Source organism: Furipterus horrens, unplaced genomic scaffold, assembly GCF_987537825.1.
Source record: "Furipterus horrens unplaced genomic scaffold, mFurHor1.1.pri manual_scaffold_10, whole genome shotgun sequence".
NCBI classification, from domain to species: domain Eukaryota; kingdom Metazoa; phylum Chordata; class Mammalia; order Chiroptera; family Furipteridae; genus Furipterus; species Furipterus horrens.
In genome coordinates, this window is record NW_028327180.1 from 20,589,625 (window position 1) to 20,599,046 (window position 9,422).

The following is a 9,422-nucleotide window of genomic DNA, read 5'->3' on the forward strand; positions in this document are numbered from 1 at the left end:
TCACCTTCCCCGTCAGAGCAACCACTCAATCACATTTCTTTGGGAGCCGGGCTGCATGTCCTGCTTGGCCTCTGCGGGCGCCAAGTCAGCCTCTCATTATTCACGTTCATTCACCCAACAAATGTTCATCCAGCCCTAACGAAGTGGTTAATGAGAAAGACCCTCGGGAAAGGGCGTTCTTTAGGAGAGACTTTGCTGGGTGTGGCTGTGAGGGAGGGGTTCAGGGGACCTGACTTCCTCTCTGGGATAGTAACAGCCCGGAGAGGAGCTTCTAAGTAGTGAGAAATGGGGTTCAGCCTCCCAGAGCCAGCAGGCGTGGCAAGCTAAAAGGGATGCAGATAACTTCTCAGAAGTGGATTTCTGGGAAGCCCCTGGCGACCACTTATTTAGGAAACTCTTGTTTACAGAAGAGGAGGGTAAAGTAACTGGCTACAAGAACAGCCCCAGAGGAATGTGAGAGTGTCAGGGGCCTGAGTGGACCAAGCCCTGTCCCCCTCCAAGGTCCCCAGGATACGGAGAAGCGACCTCATGCAGTCCTGGCCAAGAAACCCCTTGGGGAGGGGATCCCACGTCCTTCAGCTGGGGAAGGCAAGAGTGACAGGGTGGCATTGGCCTTTTCCGGGCAGCCTTCCTCCCAGCGCCTTTGTGCTCTTGACATCGAGACCTGAGGACCCCAGAATCTCCTGTCCCATAAGGTTTTTGCTGGCTTCACTTTTCACTTTGAACAAATGAAAAGCAGAATCCTGAATAACCCTAGCCCTGCCACCTCCAAGAGCCACAAAAACATACAAATGGGGTGGAACGCAGGGTGCTGGACACCAACGTTCCGGGGAGTTGGCAAAGCGGAGCACAGTGGGCATGACCGCCCTTCCCTTCCCATGGTAGCTTTTCAGGCGTTCAACCCCTCCCAGGGCTTGGCTGCTGGCTCCCAACAGGGGCCCGGAAGCAGGCTGGGGGGCAGCCTGGGAACTAGGGCTGACTTTCCTGCCCTCCTCATTGGGGCAAGTCCTGGCTACAAGGACGATGACCTTCACAGTGTGTGCAGACACACTGGGCACCAAGAACACCACCGGACCTCACGACACCTCAAATCTATACATTTATTCTGCCTCTGCCTGGGGATGGGGCGAGGAGGTTGAGGCATTGGGGGTCAGAGCATTACATGTGTGTGGGGCTGCTGGGGGCCTTCACAGACAGCATGCAGGTGAGGGCAGGGCTCCAGTGGGAAGTGTCCAGTGGAAGATGAAGTTCTGGAGATGGATGGGAGGTAATGGGTACATAATGGTGTGAGTGAATATGCTTAATGCCACTGAGCTGTACACTCAAAAATGATTAAAAATAGGTACATTTTATGTCTCTTTTACCACAATGAAAAAAGATAGTGGGAAACTTACTGGCTCAGGTAACAGAAACCTAAAAGGATGATTTGCGGCTGGGATGGACTGCAGAATTGACTGGAATAGTGACCAAGATATTGCCACAGACCTGTCATGTTCTGCCACACAGGCTGGAGGCATGGCTGCCCCATGGTTGACTTGTCCCATAAGAGCACACACTTATGGCACCTGGTAGCTGGCTCAGAGTCAAGTCCCAGGGGAGGACTATGATTGGCTGATCCAAAGCCTGGTCTCAGTGGGGATTCCCCCTAGTCTTCTACCCAATCACCTCTCTCTGTCCTCATCTCCTCCTGCTGCCCCTCACTCCACTGCCACACCAGTCCCATCTCGGGCCTGGTCCAACCTCATGGATACAGACAAGAGTGTGGTAATTGTGTGTGGGGGGGGGGGGAATGGGGGAAAGTGGAAGAGGGTACACGGAGGATAAATGGTGATGGAAAAAAATAAATAATTATTTTAAAAAAGAAATTAGAGCGTGGTTGAAGGACATGATTGGGAAAGGTAAAATTTAGACTGCTCTATTGTCCAGTTATGCTTATGTGTTAAACATTTTTAAATGTAATAAATGTTCCTCATTTCTCATGCCTGAAAAAGCTGTACAAAAACACAGGGGAGAGATTGCAAAACTATGCTCTCATCCAGTTGAATTCTAAAGATTTCCCATAATCTCAGCCTCTGAACTAACTCATCAAGTACTGTGGATACAACATTAGAATACTTTTCTGGACTGAATTTTCAGATAATGCTACTAACTATAGTTTTAGTAACAGCCCATTAGTCTAATTTCTAATTGCAATGTCAATAGCACAGCTCTTAATAATCTTTTTTGTAATAGGTTGTACTTCTGTTAACTTACTTTGAATGATCCTAACTTCATTCTTATTGTCATATTGAAAACTACATATGCGTATTCAATCTGACGTGTTTGAATAAAATAAGATGTAGTAAATTATCAGGAGCTGTAAAATACTTTATAAAATTTTACATTATAAAAACTATTGATGAAATGGGCAGTTTTTGTATCATGCAAAATATATCTAGTGATTGATATCTAAACAGGTGATCTCAATGATCAAATTAAAGCATACAGATGGAAACTGTCAGCATCAGGGACATACTACATGTTTTCTGTAACAGAATCGCCTCTTTAAAGATCTGAAATGGGTGCTAGGAAAGGTCCCATGTTTTGCCATATGTCCAGGAACCATGTGAATAAAACTTTAAACCCTCCAGGAAGATGAACAGTCAGCGCAACACCCATCGTGACCTTGTGCAGGTGTGACACCTGGGAGGAGAGCGGAAGTAGCCCTGATCTGAACTAGATTGTAGTTATTGATAACAGGGCCTTCAGCGGAAGACTGGATTATCAGTCTGGATAAGGTTCAGACTCAAGTTGAGACCTGATTTCAATAAGGCAAAAACGGTTCCAAACGCAGCGCATATTTAACTCATGCTGACCCGGCCTTTTGCTGGAGAATCTCTTCACTCAGTGAAGATGATCTCAGGAAAATGCCGCATCTCTAGGGACTTTCACTAGGCTCTCTCTAACTCTGAATGATCTGAACTGTAGAAGAGAAAGGTTTATCATTACTGGTTTGGCAGAGAAGTAAATACCTAGGTCATTAGGAAGGAATATGAGAAAAATTCTGAAGACAGAAAAGAGCATGCAGGTCCCCAAACGTCTGTGGCTGAGGGGTAAACAGTGCCATATTCTCCAGGTTAGATGTATTTTGAAACTCCCAGAGATGAGCAAGAGACACTGCCGAGATACTGCCAGTGTTGCTGGTGGGGATATTTCATCCAGTGAAACATGGATACCAACTTCTAAAGTAAATTAATCTCATCCAGAGCTGGCACGATAATTTATATTGTGTGGGAGGAACAAACTTTTCTCTATCAAGTTTCTTTTGCTGGTTTAATAATCAAATAGACATGAGACAGATGAGCAAGAGAAAATAACCAAATTTAATACATACATGTATACGGGAACATCACATACATGAGAGAGTCAAAGATCCCCCACACCACGCACAGGAGGTTCAGGGACAGAAAGGAAACATGGGTGTATAAGACCATCTGAGTGGGAGATGAAGTAATGCACCTTGGAAGCTTCAGAGGATACTTGCAGGATGATAAGAGGGGCAGATGCTGAGTAAATAAAAGTTTGCCCTGCCACATAGGTAAAAGTCATTTCTGGTGATAACTCTTAATATAGGCCAGGCCCCTGATTTAAATTCTTCTAGAGGGTTAAGGTAGGGGACAGAAGTTTCTCTTGAGCCTGCAGGGTCTCAGTTGCTTTAAACTCAAAATAATCTGCAAACCACTGAGTCACAGCCTACAATATGAATGACCAAAAAATATTACTATAGACAGAATCCAAAAATACAACTCACTCAGATGCTCAAATGCTCTTGGTAAATAACTGATACAGTGTAAATGTGTTTCCCTGATGCAAAATGATAAATGTGCTCAAGTAGAAATAGGAAAGAATGAAAGAAGGCCCTTACCACCCAACCAGCTCTGTAATTCCCATAAATTATTTCCTATTTGTGTTAGCATTCGATTAGCTACAAATGTAAAAGTAAATGATACAAACATTCTGTTTTTACTTAGAATGAGTGACTATTTTATTGCTGAATATATACAAAATAATTTTTGTAATATACTTGCCATGGATCATATGATTCAGAAAAGGAAGAGAAAAAGAGAGAAGTAGAAATACAGAAAAGTATGAAATATTTTGTAAAATTTTTCAGTACTTTTGAATGTTTAAATATAAAAATTTAATTTGTTTTGTTATATCTATTTTTCTACATAAGTATTTTACTAGAAATTAATTCCTGAATCCTTTCCATAAACAACTCTTTACCACTGATGCTTCAAGGATAATATAATTACATTTAGATGCCAGAATATTTTCTTGCCTTTGAGTGACTTTTTGTGCATTTTTGGCAAATAAATCTCAATTAGTGAGTAGTTGATACTGTGGTTAACAGGAGACACCTGAATTGTATGACTGATTATTCTTGTGCTTTATCAACCTCATTCCTTCTCAATTTTTTAAAATTTCTACTTTTAAGTTAAGGGAAATTATTTCAGATCACACAAAATATGATATTTCTTAACCTAAGTTATATAACACACACTAGGAGCCAGAATTAACAACAGCACCTGTATGGAGGTGGGGAGGGTGATGAAAACTCACCAGTGAATCTGTCAGGTAGGTTTCACACTTGCTTCTCTTTGTACAACCAGCTAAACACGCACTAAACAGATGGGTCTAAGCCTTTCCTGGTAGCAAATTGAATCACGTGTGCCTATAAAATTTACGGGAGTGTATGGTATATACACTCAAGTGGATGGCAGAAACTCTAGATAAATTAGCCCCCTAATCAGTCATGTTAATCAGGAGGCTGGATCTGACAGTCAGGAGTGACCATGTGGCTGGAGATACAAAGGTACTGGCAAATTTTGTATCAAGGTATTCTGGTGTTGCTTTTGCCTTCTGCCAAAGACAAAATGCTTAAATGTAGCTTTCTGCTCTATAAGGTTTTTAAAAGATATGTAATGCAAGTGAGACAATACAGAATATATATATATATGACGTACAAGGCTTTCCCGAATGCTGTTACTTATATTAAATCTGCTCTTCATGTACCAAGTTTTCAGAAGTGCTTGGCATTCTTAGATATTTTTCAAACTGATAGTGCTAATGACATTTCATAATATTAATATTAGGAACAAGGCCTTGACAGATACCCTCTTTTTTCTAATTTATTTTGTTTTGCCTATACTTTTTCCATAGATATATTGCTGTTTACATAAGAAAAATAGTAATCACATAACTTTCAACAACAGGAACCATGTCATAGCAAACCAGAGAGTACATGGCAAGTACCATCTCAGTGGAAGATTCTGTGACCGCGAAATTTTGTCTGAAGAATGTTCTGCCTGAAAGACTGAAGAGGCAATGACATCATTTATGAAGCCCTTTTGTTTGGAAAAAAGAGCAATGCTGCCATCTGGTGTTTATGGGCTGTAAGACCAGGGTTGATATTTTCCTTGATGAGCATGAATTCTGAATGACCGGAATCACACTGAGGAGAAAGGAAAGAACACCTGGGATCCAGACAAGGAAAAGGATCAACTTCAATTCTATGCCTAACCTTAGAGTTGTATCATAGGGTATTTACTTTGTGAGAAAGGCCACAGTTTGAAATGACTGTTTATTGCTGACACTACAATAACCAATGATTTCCATAATCCCTTTGTGTGGACTCAGACTTCCTGCCAAGATACTCACTAAAAAAAGAGAAAGAGAACTTAAGAACACGGTGGCAGAAGCTGTGATATAAGCACTCACTTAAGAGCCCCAGAACGGCAGGCACCCCTGAGATGTTGACCGCCGATGCCCCAAGGGTACATTAATGCAAAAACCCACCAGTGCTGACTCTGAGTCCTCATCCCCACTCTGCACCCGAGTGTCAAGTAATCCACTTGCCTTAGGAGCAGGACTCGCTGTGGGAAGGACCTCGTGCAGAACTTCTCCCTGCCTTCCAGACTCCACCCCATAGCAGCACATTCCTGCAGAACTCCAGGATCCCCAGGAGACGCTGGGTACTTCAGTGAGCTGTGACTGTCTTGTCAGCCGTCAGAGATAACCCACTGGCCAGGCTATCATGTAAATGAGGCAGCAAGGCTGTATCGTCTAAGGAAACTCAGCCAGATCTGTTCTCCCCATTTTAAATATTTCTAGAGACACCTGCAGAAAATCAATATGATTCAAAGAGAAAATTGTGTTTAAATTTATTTCCTCTAGCTCTGGTTTTATTGAGGTATATATACATCTACAGTGGGTATGAGTTATTTTTAAGTAAACTTCAAAACCAGGACTATGCTTCACCACTATCTCCAAAATACACCTAAGTCCCTATAATAGGCTATAAGGACCTTGAAAATATGAAGAGAAGTTTCCACTCTAACTTAGGCAGCTATATACCAAATGACAAATGAGACTAGGAATAGAAAACAAATATCAAATTTGTTAGAAAAGCTTTATATCTTTTCTTAGTATTTTACTTATTTGCTCATAATGAGCATGTATAAAGTATAATTATTGTCTCATGATATTTTTCTTTCTTGGTATCAGATGTGTCTTCCACAATTAGAATTTAATAATTGAATAGAACAACTGTTCCACTCTAAGTCAGTAACATTTGTAAGATGATCTTCACCAACTGCTCACAAAAGTTCTACAAGGGAATTCCAAGAACTCTGTATTGAAAAAACTACAGTGTCTCTGACCAAAAGGTATAGAAAATACATATCTAAGCAGAAAGATATGATCTGGTATTCAATCTGATGTCACCCATTATGTATGTTGGATCATCAAGAAGCAGGGTGGTATACAATGTAATAGCTTGGTGTCTGGAGACAAACTGCCTGGGTTCAAAATCTGCTTCTGCCATTTACTGACACACTATCATGTTTAATCTCACTGTGTGTCAGGTTCTCATCCGATACTTTGTCATTCAGGCTGCTCTAACAAAGTCCTGTAGACCGGTGGCTTTTAAACAACAGAAATGTCTCTCTCGCAGCTCTGGAGGCTGAAAGTCCAAGGGCAGGGTGTCAGTATAGTTGGGCTCTGAGGCAAGCCCTCTCCCAGGTTGCAAGGCTGCCAACTCTTCCTTTAGCCTCACACAATGGAGAGCAGAAAGAGGGAGCAAGCTCTCCCATGACCCTTAAAAGGGCACTGATCCCATTCTTGAGGGCCCCATCTGCATGATCTCATCTAATTCTAACAGCCCCCCAAAAGACTTAACTTCCTGATATAACATATGAATTTTGAGGGACACATTTGGGTCATAACACTGTGTAAAAAAAAAAAAAAAAAAAAAGAAGTGCCTACCTCATAGGTGGAGAAGAATAATTCATTCTTGTAATTCATGAAAATTAGCCCCTGATACATAGTAAGCCTCTCTATAAATGATCTAGTACATTGCTTGAATTTTTAAAAATACATGCATGACATGAAGATGCTCTTCATAAAATGTTAATAGTTATTATTAAGACGAGCTTCATTGGTTAACAAAATATTAAGTTACAATGATGATGTGTTTTCATGAAAAAGGAGCACAGAAATAGAAAACTTCTAAGGAAAATATGAGATAAAACAATCATGGTCCTGAGATAGAGGAACAAGATTCCACAGATCTCTGCTGCTGCTCTACAGATAAAGCCTTGAAATAGGAGTTTTTGTCTCAATCAAAGAAATAGGTCCAACTAGCTTATTCATACACACCCATTTGCTTTAGGCTGCAATACATACAGGACAATCTCAGATTTACCATTCTAACGCTACTTTGATTAATGAAAAGAGTTAAATTTTTAAATATGCTATCTTAGTTTTTTAGTGTTTATTTTACATCTCCACCATCAGATGTATTGCTATTATGTACTCTATAGTCTCTCTTTTACCTTATTTCATTCTTAATTCTATAAGTAACTATATAGTAAAGCAATGCTAACTGCCAGTCAAAACTTGACGACTCTCTGGTCATTTTGATTATGGGAAGCTCATTTTCTAGTTGATTCCTTAGAAAAGGCCCAGTAGGAAAGTATTACAGTTTGCTGTATGTTGATATTTACTGCATTTTAATAACCTTTCTAATCTACTCTAGATAGAGATCATTCTTGCTACATATAAAATTTTTGTTCCCGTTTTCATTGCTTGAGAGCCTAAATACATTACTTCATTTTTATGTCATAAAGTATTGTTGAAAAGTCTGATGTGATTTTAAAATATTTTTATACATCACATATTCTTTTTACATAGAAACTCAAATTATTTTTTTGGCTTTTTCTTTAAAGTCTGCTAACTTTACTAACTTAAGTCTTGGTATTAGTTTTTCCATATGCTCATTTATTATGGTGTTTCAAATCCTTTTCTTTTCTTTATTTTTTTTCATGACTGATTTTCTCCTCCTAATAAATAGTTTTAGATTTGTTTGTTAGTTTGTTTCCTTCTTTAGAGATCACCTTTCTTGAGAACTTGGATCTTCTTTGACTAATTCCAGTACTGCATGTTTTGACATGGGCATTCAGAAAGATCCAAAATCATGCTGCGATGCCACTGTGCTCTTACCAGTTTCTCCCAGAATTTTAAAAAATAATGTTACTTCATTTTGTCCCCCCAAACCCTCTTCAGTTTTCCTGTTTAATTTTACTTCATCTCAGTGTCTATGCAACATTTAAATGATGTTTGACAGGGTTCGCTTTAAGGCAGTTTAGTAAGATACCCAATTCTGCATAAGTGTGTGAGAACTCAGATTTTATCTCCTGCCAAACAGTTTCATGTTTTCTTTCATGTCTAGTTGTGGATCTGCTAAAGCATGTGCATCAGTGTGGCCATTATTATCCATGGGAATTCTCCTTACTTCTCTGTTTTCTCTTCCCATTACTTGGGATACAACTGTTTATATTAGAAAAACTTAAGTTTCTTTTGGGCATTTTTAACTCCTTTATAAAGCCATCTGCACTCAGGCTTTAAGTTTGCACTAAAATTTTAACATGACTGACAGTTTTAGTTTTCATATTTATTTGTCACTAAGTGAAAATGTCATTGTGGGCATAAACGTAAAAAAAAAACTTTAAGGAAACAAGATGGCGGAGGAGTAAGTGGAAGCTACACTAACTTCCTCCTAGAACTAGTCTGGATTTACAATGTAATTTTGGAGAAATCATCTGGAATAACGAACCGAACACCAGCTGGAGAGAAGTCTTATAACCACGGAGAGACAGAAAAGGCCACTACATCACAACGTGACCGGTAGGGAGTGTGGAGACGTGGAAGGGCTGGCTGGGCTCCCACGGGTGGCAGCTGAAGGGGCTGAGAAACAGCTCAGCAGCCGGGGATTCCCCCTGAGAAGGGCAGGATCTAAACCCCCAGCTGGGCTTCCCAGCCTACAGCGACAGAGTGGAAAGTAAAATAGTATCAGCTGTGAAAAGCGAAAAGCCACAGGCTTT